The sequence below is a fragment of the Platalea leucorodia genome (genome assembly GCF_965183815.1).
Source record: "Platalea leucorodia genome assembly, chromosome: 9".
Lineage (NCBI taxonomy): Eukaryota > Metazoa > Chordata > Aves > Pelecaniformes > Threskiornithidae > Platalea > Platalea leucorodia.
Window position 1 is genome coordinate 40,104,086 of NC_138831.1, and position 14,967 is coordinate 40,119,052.

Here is a 14,967-nt window from a genome sequence, read left to right on the forward strand (position 1 = left end):
ATAAACATAAGTTGCAGGTTGCCATGGATTCAAAGACCAGAAATGTTTTAATATGCAACAGTTTCTCAAAGTTTCAGTTTGCATTTTGTAGGAATTCTGGAAACTTATCCTAGTTTCTGTTCAGGTAATGCATAAAAGCTGATACAGATCTGCTCACAAATCAAGATGCAAAGTTGTGTGAATAATGCCTTATTTTACAGCATGCTTGCTTCTTTATAGAGCTTGCAGTCAGGCTTGTTTTTGAAAACAGGCAGATCAGAGCAGAGGAAAGAATATTGCACTGCACTGTTCTTGTATGCAAGTCATTCAAGGAGATTTTACACTTACCATACCAATTATTCTTACTATACTTAGTATTAAAGGAGATTTATTCCATATTTATTATATGGAAGGATTTATACTATATACTCCTAAAACAGGAACTAAAATAATCACATCTGAAATTAGATCAGGCAAAAAAGCATAAGGAACATTCTACCAGTGACTGCCAGATAAATGACAGTACTGCACTATTAGCCCCACCATCAGTATTTAGTATCACACAACCACACAAGAGAACACCTTTCAGATGCTCATATCACCAGAAGATTACATTCCAGGAAATTTTCAGAAAATGTAACCTGGTTTATACAGCCCGCCTACCAAGGAATTTTAGTTGGGACAGAATGAAGCACATAATCAGATACCACCAGTAAAGACCAACAACGTGAAGTAGCACAAAATAGCAGTTACCTGAGCATGACACATACATGCCAGTCTCCTGAATACAAAAGCTTAAGTGCTAGATTTTTTTGTAAAAAGACTGGAGGATTTTTAGGATGCTGGCAGTTGATTATATGCTAAACATTTTCTTTAATTTTTTTACAGACTTCCATTTTCTGAATGAGTATGTAGGAAAATACCCATAGCACTTCTTCGAAAGTCTACATCTAAACCTATATCTTTGGCCTACAATCAAAGCCCTTTCATTTACAACCAATGCTGTCTTCTTTATATCACACTAAGTACAGCTCATTGATGAAAGATTAATAAAAAAGGTAGGTAGTCAAAACAAGTCTGAAAGTCTCTTCAAATTTGAATCAAACCAAAACTCTGGAAAAAGGCCCTAACAAATCATATAGATATAAAATCTAGTGTGGTGATTGGTTTTTTTTAACCCTTCTGAGAAAAAAAAAACAATAAAAACTTGCATACTACATTTACTAAGATAAGCCAAAACAGCAAAAATACTCATGTGAAGCATACTGGTTGTTCTAGTGTTCACTAAAAGCTTGGCAATACTGTGTAATTCTAGAAATTGTAATCAAATGTTCAATTGCTGCAATTATTGAAAAACTTCCCCTTCTACAGACATAGAAAGGTTATTTCCCAAGGCTCAGAACACTAACATATTTTCACAATTATTCATGCTTTCACACAATCCTTGATTCTCTCTTTTCTGGAACCACGCCAGTAGCATTAGAAGTGGTTTCCTCTTCTAAAGTTACCTCTGTATAACTTTTGGAACATGCATTGCAGCTGCAGTTCAGAATTTGTCCCCCAGTTCCTCTATCTGGTTTCAGGAGTTACATATGGACAGAAAAAAAAAACTATGCTTCAAGGTATTCAAGGAAGATTTCTTTCTTTTTTCATTCTTTCTCCCTGCTAGATAAACCCACCTTAATAACCAAAGCTACCTACTAATTTCCTAATTATTTTTCAGTATCTTACAAGAGGATATTCCAATCACCATTTGATTTATCAGATGCTAAATAAGTAGAATAGGACTTCTCAGCTGGAAAAGAGGTGAGCAAGTATAGAGGAAATAAGTCTATAAAATCATGATGAATTGAGTAGGCAGGACTAAGGGGCATTAAATGAAAATGGTAGACAGCAGGTGCAACAGGGGAAGGAATCTTAAGTTTTACAACATTCAGCAGTAAGTTCTACATGTTTAAAGACAAAACCTTTGACACTTACTAAACAAACCACCACCTTTGGTTCAGAAAGTCCCTCAGCTGCACATTGTTGGAAGCTAGGAAAGTAATATGAGAAAGTATCATTACATGTTTGCCCCAGTTTTATACTCTTCTATAGTTGTTTGCTGTTGAACACTTGAAAAGAAGTTTCTGACAAGACAAAAAGGTCATTGGTCTGACTAGTGTGGCCATTTTTAAGGTCTAGTAAAAGCTCTTAAACAGAGGTGGAAAATTCTGAACAGCAAAGAATTTACAAGAAAGATCAAAACCTCTGTTTCCTTGGAGTCTATGGAATCTAGCATACAAAATTTAAAAAATAGTTTTTTCTTAATCTTTTAAATATTGGTTTAAAAAGATGATGATTTTTTTTCTTTTTAGATATATAATGTCACTAAGTGAAGAAATTTGGAAACAGGGAAGTTAAGTCTTCATTCTCATAAAACATATTAGAAATGCTCAGGAGAGAAAACTTAGGACTCTGATTAAACATCTCCAAATATAGTCTCCCATAAAATTCTCTCAGTCCAACATATCAATAGTTTTTAGAACATGTTTAGCTTGCAAGGACTCCACTGTTGGTCCCCTTCAGTATTTCTTAAATCACCAACCTAATGTTTCCTGAACAAAAATGCTCACAGAGCAAGCATTAGAAGAGGTAAGAAATCCAGGTTGTGTCTAAAAAAGCATGAAAATCCAAGACAGCTCATTACCTTGTATAATTGCTTACTGGACATCTTTTGTAGTGAATATAGTTTAGTTAGGTAAAGCCATGACAAAATGTCTGATCTACACACTCCTTACAACCACACGGACAAGCCCTGGGATTTACCATTAAAGCAGAACATATGGTTCACTTTTCCTTCTAAATATAAGTGTATAACATATGAAAATGATATGTCTTAAACTTGGAGAATGAAGGGGATCATTAAGTGTAATAACTGCAGTCAAATACATTTGTGTTTTCAAAACAGAAAAAGAAATAAAGATTATTTTATTTAACTTCCAAAACAATTTTACTCAAACATTTAGATTGCCTAACTCATTCTTCTGACTTCTAGTACTTGTACTTTTAGGCATATAAGTGTACAAATAACTGCTTTGTTCATTTATAAACTTAGAAAACAAACCTGAGCAGAGAAGCCACAGAACACAAACCAGAAATGCAGCAGCATGAAAGCAAAGTTTTTGTAGAAGAAGTAACAGAAGAACTTGCACATTCTCAAACAAGAATGCCTGCCATGAATCTGCAAGAGGCTCTGAAAGTGTTTGAACTGGGCAGTCACTGGCCAGACTGCTTCCATTCATTCCTGGCCACTGATGCCAACTCCTACGTGTGCACCTGCAAAGAGAGAAGAAATGTAATTCTACTAAATAGCTGAAAAACAGATGTCAGCTTATTAAGCTACCACTAGACAGTTTCAGGCAATAGATATAATTACTGTCAATGAAAAACATTGTCCTAGACTAAAAGAAATTTGAAATAAGGGCCAAAAGTGTTTATCAAAGAAGGAATACTCTCACATCAACACTTACTCTCATGACTCACTTATACAGTCCCTCCCATCCCAGGAGCTTCAGAAGCTCCCTGTGCAAACTGATTTTTTGTTATGATTATTTTTTATCTAATCCATTTTCTCTTCTTTCTCCTTCCACATCCTTGTTAATTCTTCCCCTTTCGATTGTTGCCTCTGGAAGACCATTTCCCAGTTCTTCACAGCAAAACAGATGAACAAACGCAACTTAAATTTATACTAACCTTTTCCAGGTTTATATGGCAACAGCAAAACTTAACACTCTTACAGGACAATCGATTTTGTGAATATGTTGTGGAGTTCTATTCTGCTATTTTTCCTGCTTCAACATGCCACTGGAATTTTAGATTCTGGCAAATTTATAGGGCAAGGCTAGGAGAAGCAAGATGAAACAATGTAAGCAAGCAACTCAAGCCATTATTCATCATGAACTCATATCATTTTATGACTGCTGTCAATTAGAAAGTTATATATTTACTGTATAGTCTCACATAGCTCTTGTACTGTAAAAAGGAACTTCCAAGTATCTGATAGTAAAATAAACAGAGCAGTTACTAATATTAACTTAAGTATAAAGCACTTTCTATGCTTAATAGTGTCTGAATGTCTGATCCTGCTACACTGCATTCTGGAGCAGGAACACCAGTCAGGTGGGAAGTTTCACAGGATATCAAAATATAACGTTTAATACAATAGTAGTCTACTTTCGTGAAACATTAATTCTGACTGAGATGCTCGCATGCAATTAAATGAGACCCAAATAAGGATATCCTCTACTGCATCCTGAGGCTCATGGTGCCTCGGAACAGTAACACAGTAGGAGTTCTATCAAGTCCAGCATTTGGTAGTTCAGCTCAGAGTGGGTAAAATAACTACATTTCTGTGCAACCAACTTGGATTATTTTTATTCCAAAGACCCAGCTATGAGCAAAATAAAGTAATGAAAGAAATATTTTAGCTAACAGCAGGAGATACACCATTTGTTGCTCAAAAATTCTCCTTAAAGCAGGAGAAAAGGTAAGCTTTCAGAATGGCAGTTAAGAGGATTCAATGTGGTATTTAGTAAATGCCTTGAATGAAAAGGAAGTCCATGATGTCAGGCAGAGGATAAGAATTCTACTCATGCTCTCAGTTGCTACATGGGCTGTATTCCACACCTAACAGGTGGGTCATGAAAAAATTGCACAATAGTAACAGCTATCAGCCTCCCCGGTTGAGAAACACGGCTAACTTTTTCAAGTCCTTCAGTCATATTCCATTACCTATGTTTAATGCAAACATTTGTAACCAACAGTAACCTCACATTTTAGGAAAATAACAACCATTTGGAGGGTATTGTGGAAGCTATAATTTCCCACATATTTAAAAGGTGACCAAAGTTATAGGATAAAAAAACATCAAGGACTAGTAAACAAAGAAAACACACATTCTGAGATACAAAGAATGGAAGAAGTCACACCAGCAACTTTGAATGGTTGCCCTGTTCTTTTGCTTCTTCATAGGCATCTGCTCTTGGTCACTGCTAAAGATAGGACCCTGGATTAGACAGATACTTGGTCTGACTCAGTTTAAGTTCACCCCATGCAAACTAATTTATTTCTTTATCATAGTTCCTTTCAAGTGCCAAATGATGGTATAAAGGTTGATCTGAGTTGTTTTTATTTTTTCCTATAAAAGGAAAAGCAATTCTTCAAATAAAAAAGCTCTAAGTAATGGGCCTGCTATAAATACAAATTGATTAATAAACCACCATTTTTATTGACATTTTAAATTCTAAATTTCTCCTTACTTTTGATCATGCTGATGTCATTAGCTCCATCTCCTACTGCCAATGTGACTGCCTTCCTGTGTTTCCTAATCAGCTCTGAAACTCTTGCTTTTTGTAAAGGAGTGACTCAACAGCAAGTCAGTTTTACACATACAGTCAAGTTCCAAGAACTTTCTCCAAATCAGCCTCAATAGCAAGAGCCTGAAAACTTCTGGTAAGTCAGCTGGTTTCGTAACTATTGCAAGACAAAATGATGTTGGTCATTCCTTGCATTTAATGAATAGGGTATCTTCTTTTATAGCAAAGTCAAAGGAATTTTAAGCAACTGAAGCATTTAGCAGAAAACCTCATTCCTATTCAGCACCATAAATCATCCTCTTATGTGTATATAAACACATATATAGCATATATAATCTCAACACACACAAGATTATAAAACACATTTTCTTGCAAAAATATTTGATTTCACTTTTACCTACTAAATGCTAAAAAGAAAACAACTCCCTAAAATTGGCTACTTGAGAAAAACATTCAGCTTTCCAGCTGACACTGGGAGGATTAAAAAGTAAACAAAAAGACTTACTAAATTGAACTATCAACTCAATAGGCATTTAGTACAGGAATGTGTGTTTCTCCAATTTACTACTTGGAAGAACGTCCCATTATTAACTTTTGCAATTATTATTACATAATGTTCAGCCATACCCTCAGACAGTTTTCTTTTGGATTTATATTTTACTACAGCTAATCACATAGGGAATGTGGCCAGGAACACAAATTCTGTAGCATCTGCGTATATATGATAGGATTTCATTTCTTGTGAAAATTGTTACATTAAAATACAATGTAAAGAGAAAATCTTTCTGAAATGAAGAAGTAGGAATCTCAGAAGTTTTGGAGTGCTGTAAGTCACAGGATACGGCAGTGAAATATGTGGAAAAATGCACAGAAATGAGGAAAGCATGCATTGCAGACTCAAGAAAAGCCAGAAGAACAGGTGGACACTAGAACTGCTAACTTGTGTCTTCTAATGCAGCTACGTTCTCTCATGAATGAAGCCTGAAGCTCTATTAAATTAGTATATAAAACACCTTCGACTTTTGTTCAAGAGTTCAAACCCCAAGTATGTGAAAGGAACACAAGCTTGTTATGACAGAAACCAGATTTTCTAATCAATGCAAATTGGTTTGGCATTCCCATAAAATGCTGATATTTAGAAAATCCACTGGAGGTAACTTAATGACATTAATTTGATGTAGTAATGATTTTAAGGTCAAGTTGTGCTCTTAAACAAAATGAGGAAAAAATAGTTGTACTACATCTGCCTACTTGCATTTCAGTTAATTGGCATTAGTCCTGAGCTGCTACTCCCACAAAAGCACTTAATAGCAGCAACGGTTTATTTTAATTAAGAATGGACAAGATTGTGAGAAACATTTTTGACTACAAGGCCCTCTTTAGTAAAATTTATTTTTAAAAGCTGTACAGCATACTAATTTTGTTTCTTTTCCAAACTATTTAAAAACATTTTTTTAAGATTGGAGCAGTTCTGGAGAAAAAAAATTGCTTTCCTGGAACAGAACACATACAATTGGAGTGGGAATGAAAGGACAAAACACAATAAACCTACTTACCAGGCCATAACCACTAACTACTAAGGTGTTAATTAACTACTTATGACAGACTTGTCCCAAAATGAGCCCTGGTTTCACTTCTGCACTTTTTCCACAGAGTAGCTGAGAACCATAAAGTTCTTCATTTTGTCCAAATAAGTATTCATTTGCTTCCTTTAAAGAAAAAAAAAAGAGCGTAAGAAAGCAACATGGCCACCTGACAATGACTTAGAGGTGTCACCAGAGAGCCTATCTACAGATCTGGCTCACCTTTAACTGTAGAGTTATTTTTTATTTTAGCATTAGAATTATTTTTTGGCCTGGCTCTTCATTGCTTTGTTTTCTAAATGTTTTGTGTCAGTTTAAATTTGTGGCTGAGATAATGCTGTTCATTGGAAATTTATTAAAACTGGATGTTAATCTCATCACCAGGATGTTTGTTGTATGAATATACCGTAATGCTCTATAAGTAGAAAAGGAGTATGAAAGGAGAAAAGTATAAGATGAAATAAGGACAATAGAACAAGCACTGGGTTACATGAGCTTACTTGACATCCTTCTGAGCTTACTGGATTGCTTTTTCCTTTAGGAAGTTTTCTTTCTCTCAACTACAAGGAAACACTTATTGGTAAGTTCTACAAAATCATGCTGTTACAGCTGCAAATTAAAGTGTTATTTAGAAGCTCTCCTTGGATGGGACACTATTACAGTGGAATACGCATAAGGAGTTTAAGTGTTTTCTAAATGTCTTATTCCTATGGCATAACACTTAAAGAATGTGTTGTCACAATACATGCTAGCTGACCTACTATATAGACAATTAGTTGGTAGAATATTATAGCAGCAGGGCACATCTAAGAGCACTCATATTGAAGAGAGATCTTTAATTTAAATTGATATCTTATTTTCCCTTTTTTTGCCCTTTAAGTAACTGTTAGTATTGGAATAATGTTATTACAGATACCTACTATTTAATTTTAGTTATTTTATTTCAGGAAATACTCAGCTTACTTTCTTAAATTTTAATTATATAGACTTAAAGGAAACTATCCAAGTTCTAAAAATGGCCACAACACAACATAGATCCAATCTTCACAGATCACGTCTTGATGCTTTATTCCAAAAGTTTATGTATGTTTCTCAAAAGGCTGCTCAGTTACCAATTCAAAAGAATAAGCTTGTATCAAAGTAGGCAGTATTAACACTAATAGCAGCAGTCAACAGCAACAGCAGTAATGATAGCAACAATAGTCAAGAAACCCTAAAATAAACATTGATGAGCAGAGGTAAGTTCTTTCTTTTCCCACCATATCCAGTTTTTGCGGGAAACTTTTAAACTTTTCCTGGAAAAGCAGTATTTAGTGTGTATTTGCAAGGGACGGTGATGCCAGATGGTAAACTGGACGGCAATCTGACCGTTATGCACTGGAGCCCAGGAAGTGGCCGGCCGCAGCGAGGTGGCTGCTGCCCAGGGAAAGGCCGACTTCTGTTCTTTGAAGGCCACCTGGTGGTTGAATTTGTGGTTAAAGATAGCAAGTGCACATCAGTTCAAAGTCACCTCAAGCGTAGAGACAGTGTGCTAAAAGAGAAGCAAAAACTGACCTCTGTGTATGAAGGTGAACAGTTAGGCATGCCTCGATACACAAAAGTAGAACGAAAGTTATTAGCTAATAAGAAGGAAACTACTTTGACAAATTTTCACATATTTCCAGTCTTGAATAAGAGAGGATATTGTAGTAAAGGTTACTTAAGAAATTAAGTAATTTCCCATCTAAAGAAGACGTACATTCACTAATAACAAGTTTGAGATGGATCTTTCAGTGCATGAAAACAGCCTTTATGGCAACTCTAACACACTGGAAATTACTGCAGGATTACAAAGACATTATTAAAAGCTTCACAGTGAATGAGGTAGGGAAGGGAATTGATAAGACCGAAGTCAGAAGTCATTTGTCTGCTCCTTCACCAGAAAGTCTCTCTCTCCTCAATGATTTTAAACATTTAAGTTTCAGAAAAAAAAAATTGCCTAAATTATTCCTTAGAAATAACGAGAATGAATTTTGGGTTTCCCAGTTAATTCAGCTCTTAAATTTCATGCAGAGGAATCTTTTTTTTCCTTTTTAATTTTTCTTTGTAAGTTGTTCATTCCAAAGAGGAGTGAAGTGCAAATCAGGCTCACTTTATATTTACAGATTACTTCAGAGAAATAGTAGAATTCAAGTAATTTAAAATACCTGATGGTAGCACTTTCCTATGTATAATTTGTTAAACTGCATCATGTTGCTTAGTAAAATAATATATATCACTAGCATTCAGGTCTCTATATTACATAGAGAAAAAGACTGATAATGCATATTGTACCCCCATGAATTTATCTTACACTAGCATGTTTCCAAGGGAAAAAGAATCATTAGACTTATTTTATACTGTTCCTATCTCATTCTGACAGTATGTTCTCTCAAGTCCTAATCCTCCATGATTAGTATTCACTCCCCCTGTATTTTTCATCTGCTTGTCCAGTGGTTTCAAATAAATTATGAAACAATCAAAAATAAAATTGATTTAGCAAAACTGATTTTCAGTCTAAACTATGCATTTTGATATAACATGTCGATACCACGTGTACATTACAAGCAGAAATGAAAGTAACTCTTGCAAGTATATTTTCCATTTTTAGATTTATAGTATATTAACTATAAAACTAAGACCAAAATGCCTATAATACTTAGTTCACTTAAAAACCTTCAAAAACCACATGCTGATAGGAGATTGGTTATGCTCTGAGGGTTATACAATCTGAAGAGTCCATTCTGAGTATACCTGAACCTTATAGCTCCAGCAACAGGCTATTCAAAGGCACTTGAGTACTCTTCAGGAATCTATTATCAATGTAACACCTTTAGAAGTACAGAGGTTCTTCGTGCATGCATGGGTGGGCTGTTAAGAGGCAGCTGGACATGGCAAAGCTGAATATTACACTGCCTAGGGATCTTTGCTATTTGTGGCACTTTTCACTTTTCAGATGTCATCATAGAATCACAGAATACCAGGTTGGAAGGGACCTCAAGGATCATCTGGTCCAACCTTTCTAGGCAAGAGCACAGTCTAGAAAGATGGCCCAGCACCCTGTCCAGCTCAGTCTTACACGTGTCCAGTGTAGCAGAGTCAACCACTTCCCTGGGGAGATTATTCCAATGATTGACTGTTCTCATTATGAAAAATTTTCCTCTCATGTCCAGTCGGAATCTCTCTAATCTCCAAATCATCCTCTGCACTGATAAGAATGCTCACACACCATCTCCAAAGAACAAATGAGCATGCTATCATTTTAAAACATTTTAAAGCAGTTAGTTAGGAAACAGCCTCGGCAGCCAACTGCAAGCGCACACTATGTTGGACATGCAGACAGCATCTACTGCTCACATACTGCATGACCAAATGAAGTCTGCCTCCCTGGGCACACAATTAGACTGACTAGCGGTACCCAGGGTCCACAGCACAACCAGACAGCAGCTATGGCAACCACACAGGGTGACTTCGCGAGCTCTAGTCATGGAAGAACTACACTTTTCCTGAAATATTCTTTTCCTCAAAGCTAAGGCAGACCCAAACAGACTGAAAAGGGACATTCTTAATTACGCTGCCTGTCAGCAACCCATGCCCTTTCCGATGGTCAGGACAAAGACAGCTGACTGAAATGCAAAAATAAGAACCCCACCTAAATCACTGTGGGATGGCAAATGGCAATAGGTGCAGACGCTGAAGCAGTTAATATGCAAGTACAATCACTGATCCAATTATTCTGAAAACAGTATGTTATTTTCTTTTTTAGATCTTTTGATCATTTATTACTACAGTATCTCAGCACCATTGATATTAAGGAATTTATATTCACACTAACCCCCAGAAAAGCCTTAATCACCCCTTATGTTTCTTTCTTCTTTTGTAGTAAGTGAGGTGCACCCCTGCAGATAAAAGCTTAATATATTGAAAAGCCACAATTCACTTGTGGAACTGTCTTATCCTTCAAAATTAATAATTCAAACATCTTATGAACAGAAGTTTAGACATGTAATTACAGATTGTATTCAGAAAGAGGTAGAACTTGAACATTTTGTTTAGGAAATAGCAAAGGCTGACAATTCTTGAAGCTGTCTTTGCATCATTAATATCATCCTTTTAACACGGTTTTTGTGTGTACTTCTAAGACAACTGGCAAATAACCAAACCCCGGTACCATATTGGCTTCAAGACACTTCAATACATATGCAATTTTTTTTCATATATTTAAAACAGTGAAAGAGGAAATTTTCTCCACAAAGTAAAATAAGACAAAACAAGTCTGCATAGTTCTAGTTAAACTGACAAAACTAACAGAGAGACTCTTACTGAAAGGGATTTCCCCCCCCCCCTAAAACAAGAGAATTCATCTGGGATATTTGGTCTGGAAGGACAGAAAAATGTTGCTCTCACATTTACTTACCGGAGTTCTTTATGCACTTCATCACTGTGTGACCAGTCATTACAGAAGTCTCCATCACACCTGTCAGCATACAATGGGAGTAACTGATACTCATGGCAGTTTGGGAGACATTAATGCCATTTTAATGTGATGGCAATTAAATCGACTATTTCACAGGTAACTTACCCTGACAATGTTTCATTGTCATAACACTATAAGTTGTCCAATACAGTTACATCGGTTTTTGTTCTTATTTTAGGACTAAAGATGCCCTTTCACCTGAAATGTGTAATTATTATTTGTAGTACAGCACTTAAAGTACACCATTGAAATTAGGCTCCTATTATGATACCAACTGTACAAATATATTTGCAAAAGCTTAATGAATTTTCAATCTAAATACACAAATCCACAAAGTACAGAAACAGCAAGAAAGACATTGAGGGGAAAAATGAAAATCAAAGGAATAACTGAGATTAAAACCCAGGTATCCTTATTGTTCTATTTGGGGACATCATAAGCTCCATTCTTTCTCACAGAACACACAGTTTTGTCAGTGTTATTGAGAATCACAAAGTAAAATTCTGTGGAATCAGTCTTCCAGTAAATTGCATAATTCTCTAAGTTTAGAGATTTAGAGCTTGTTATTAAGGATCAATATTCAATTTAGAATATGAATTCCAAGAACTTTCATCATAAACCAGTGTCAACATAATATCCAGGGAATATAAAATACAATTTGTAGCAATATTCAAAATGACTAAATAAATGTACTGTCCCATTAAATCTCACCTTATAATATCATATATATTCTCTAAAGGTATACTACAATCATATGCAAAGAACTCAACCTCCCAAAGTGCAGATGAGTAGCCTCTGCAGGTATTACACATGCCCATCAGTAAAATCATTTACAGTTACCTTTTGCTAAAGATACCAACATAAAACTCAATATAGCCAGTGTTCTGTATCAGATCCTTCACAGTTATGCTTTAATCAAACTATGCTACAATAATAGCAGTTACAATAATGATGAGAATATTCAGGGAAATATAACTTCTATTCACTTGATGTACATCATAACTGTTAAATAGGAGGAATATTAACTTTGAAAAATCAGGAAATTGGTACTAGAATATAAGCGGAAAAGGAGGAACTTTAATCTAAATATCAAACTATCACAAAAGTCTGACGCCCAAATTCATAGAACTGCAAGAAATTATATGAAGTATTTGGAAAAGAACAATCTGCAATTAACACACTTCCACATTACAGTTTCATGGCCAAGTGAATTATATTTTCCTTGTAGTAAGCCCCAAGATCATTCTGAGCTTTAGTTAACACCCAAGATAATAAGCATATAATTAAGTAAATATTGGTCAGTACGCATAGGTACATATACTTTACTGCCAAATTGCAAGACTTCCAAACATATTAAGAAACAATGTGATGATGACTTTCATCCTTCTATTTATATTCCAAAGACCCATGGCCATTACAACGGCACTGGTGAAAGTCCTAAGACTGACCACTGGACTCAGAAATCCACAGATAACTTATGTCTTGAATATCAATATTATTATGCATGTGATAGATTCAAAACTTATACTTTTACTGTACTCTTCTGCACAAGGCATTTTTATTAAGCAAAATATACTACATTATTTAAAATTTCACTGAGTAAATGTCTCTGAAGTGCAAAGATCATGAGCAGTTTCATTGTTAAAAGGTAAGAGTATGTCAGGAAATGTTTTTCACCTTAAACATGTGCTGACAAAACAAACTGTTGTATGCTTCACCACTAACAACAACGTAGCTTGATCATTCCCATATTCCTATCTGGAATAAGATATTACAATGAAAAAACATTAAACATAAAAAATTGATGGACTACAAAGTAACAAAGTTTTGTAATTGAATGAATGACATATTAAGGGAAAGCCATACTTGTTTGGGAAAAAAAAATTTGCAAGAGTGTCAGGGAGAGAACGTGGAAGGAAAGGAAGGGAAGAAACAGAAAAGGAAAGGAGAGAGACTGATTATAAAGACACAGGTGCAAGCTCACAGAAAGAGGTTAAAGGAACAAGTCTTGCCAGCCATCATCTAATTCAGTGTGTGCATGCTGTACAATACACTGTGGTTTCAGCCATACCACTGCTTCCTTATCCAGACAGCAGCTGTACCCTGGCCACACACACAAACATACAGCCCCCTCTCAACCTTACAGAATAAGTATGGAAACTCAAGGTTTTAGCATCTAAGGAACTGTAAAAAAGATCAGATGCTTATGATTCCAGCTTTGCTTTCATATAAAACATGTTGGCCTTCTGGAAAAAATTAAAAGAAAGCTCTATTATAGAGAGGAAAACAATAGTTATGTTTGTAACCCATATTAGAGTATATGTTATGATAGTTTAGTAATGTCACAGACATTTTAAAAAATCATGGACTGGTTTGTATTAAGCATGGACACTTTCAGAGAACATGAATTCTTAAAGAAATGAGATTTTTTTAATCCAGTTTTCCTTTAAGTTCACATTAGGGGAGATCCCTGAAAACAAGCAAACAGAGCATACCTTTTAAAATAACATTAAACTGAATAATTTGTATTCACATTCATAGGCTTGCACTGGTTTCAAGCTAGGAATTCTGAGATATTGATTACTTGCACAATGTAAATATTCCAAGTGTTTTAAATATTAGCATAAAACCCCAGAACCCATATTATTTACGTAGATTTAGTTCTTTAGTCAGCTCTGGGAATACAAAATACTTAGAACATTTGGCTACTTTTCCAGCAAGAAAACATTTTAGTTCTGATTCAGGAAGTCCTCCTGCATTTAAGTATGTTTATACCAAGAAGAATATTCAGACCATGTAATTTTAAGTTTCCAATTTAAATTGAATATGTTGACTATTTAAGGGGGGTTCTGAATTAATCTCAAGTAGAAGCACTTACACCAAGACAGCTCGATGCTAAAAGCATTAGTACTCCACTGGATGGATGAAGCTGTTAAAATACAATGGTATCTGCCCCTTTACAATGAAGCTTTATCTGATCATCTGGATTTCTAACTGAAAAAAGAGACAAGAATTTAAAACAAAAAGTATTATCATTTTTGTTGGGGTTTTTGCGTGGGTTTTTTTAAAGGGTTATTTGATCTCCCAGGTCTAATTGCAATTTTATTGTACATACCAATAAAAATAGCCATTACACAGTAATAGTCCAAAAGTATTTTTAAAAGGAACAGAAGATATTGTTATGAAGAACACAATTTCAGTATGAGAAAGTATGTGTAACATGGAGTGAAACTTCCAGTCCGGTTTCACTTACAGATCCAGTTCTCAGTCCATCCTATTTGTTTCCAAGTTTCATAAAAAGTATACAGTCTCACAAAGTTATTAATATTTTGGATTATAATTTCACAAGTTGCAAATCATAGCTAACCTTTGCATGACCCTGGGCCTTTTTAAATCTCAAGTCCAAGAACCTAGCTTTAGCTTAAGCATACTTCACTTAAAAATCAAATAAGGAGACTCAGACTATCTTAGTCTCTCTACAAACCTTGCTTTCAAAAGTTTTGTTTATATCCTTTCTTGGGTATTTCCTCACTGCTTTTCCTCGATTCCTCTT

At 35.2% G+C, this 14,967-nt stretch overlaps 1 pseudogene across 1 annotated transcript in view; it reads right to left on the minus strand.

Moving 5' to 3' along the window:
• LOC309595288 (NAD(P) transhydrogenase, mitochondrial-like) overlaps positions 1-6,900 on the minus strand; it is a 50,514-nt pseudogene extending 43,614 nt beyond the window's left edge. Inside the window, exon 1 of the transcript in view lies at positions 6,893-6,900. The product of the transcript in view is annotated as an NAD(P) transhydrogenase, mitochondrial-like (transcript). The remainder of the gene's footprint in view (positions 1-6,892) is intronic.
• Between the last annotated feature and the right edge of the window lie 8,067 nt (positions 6,901-14,967).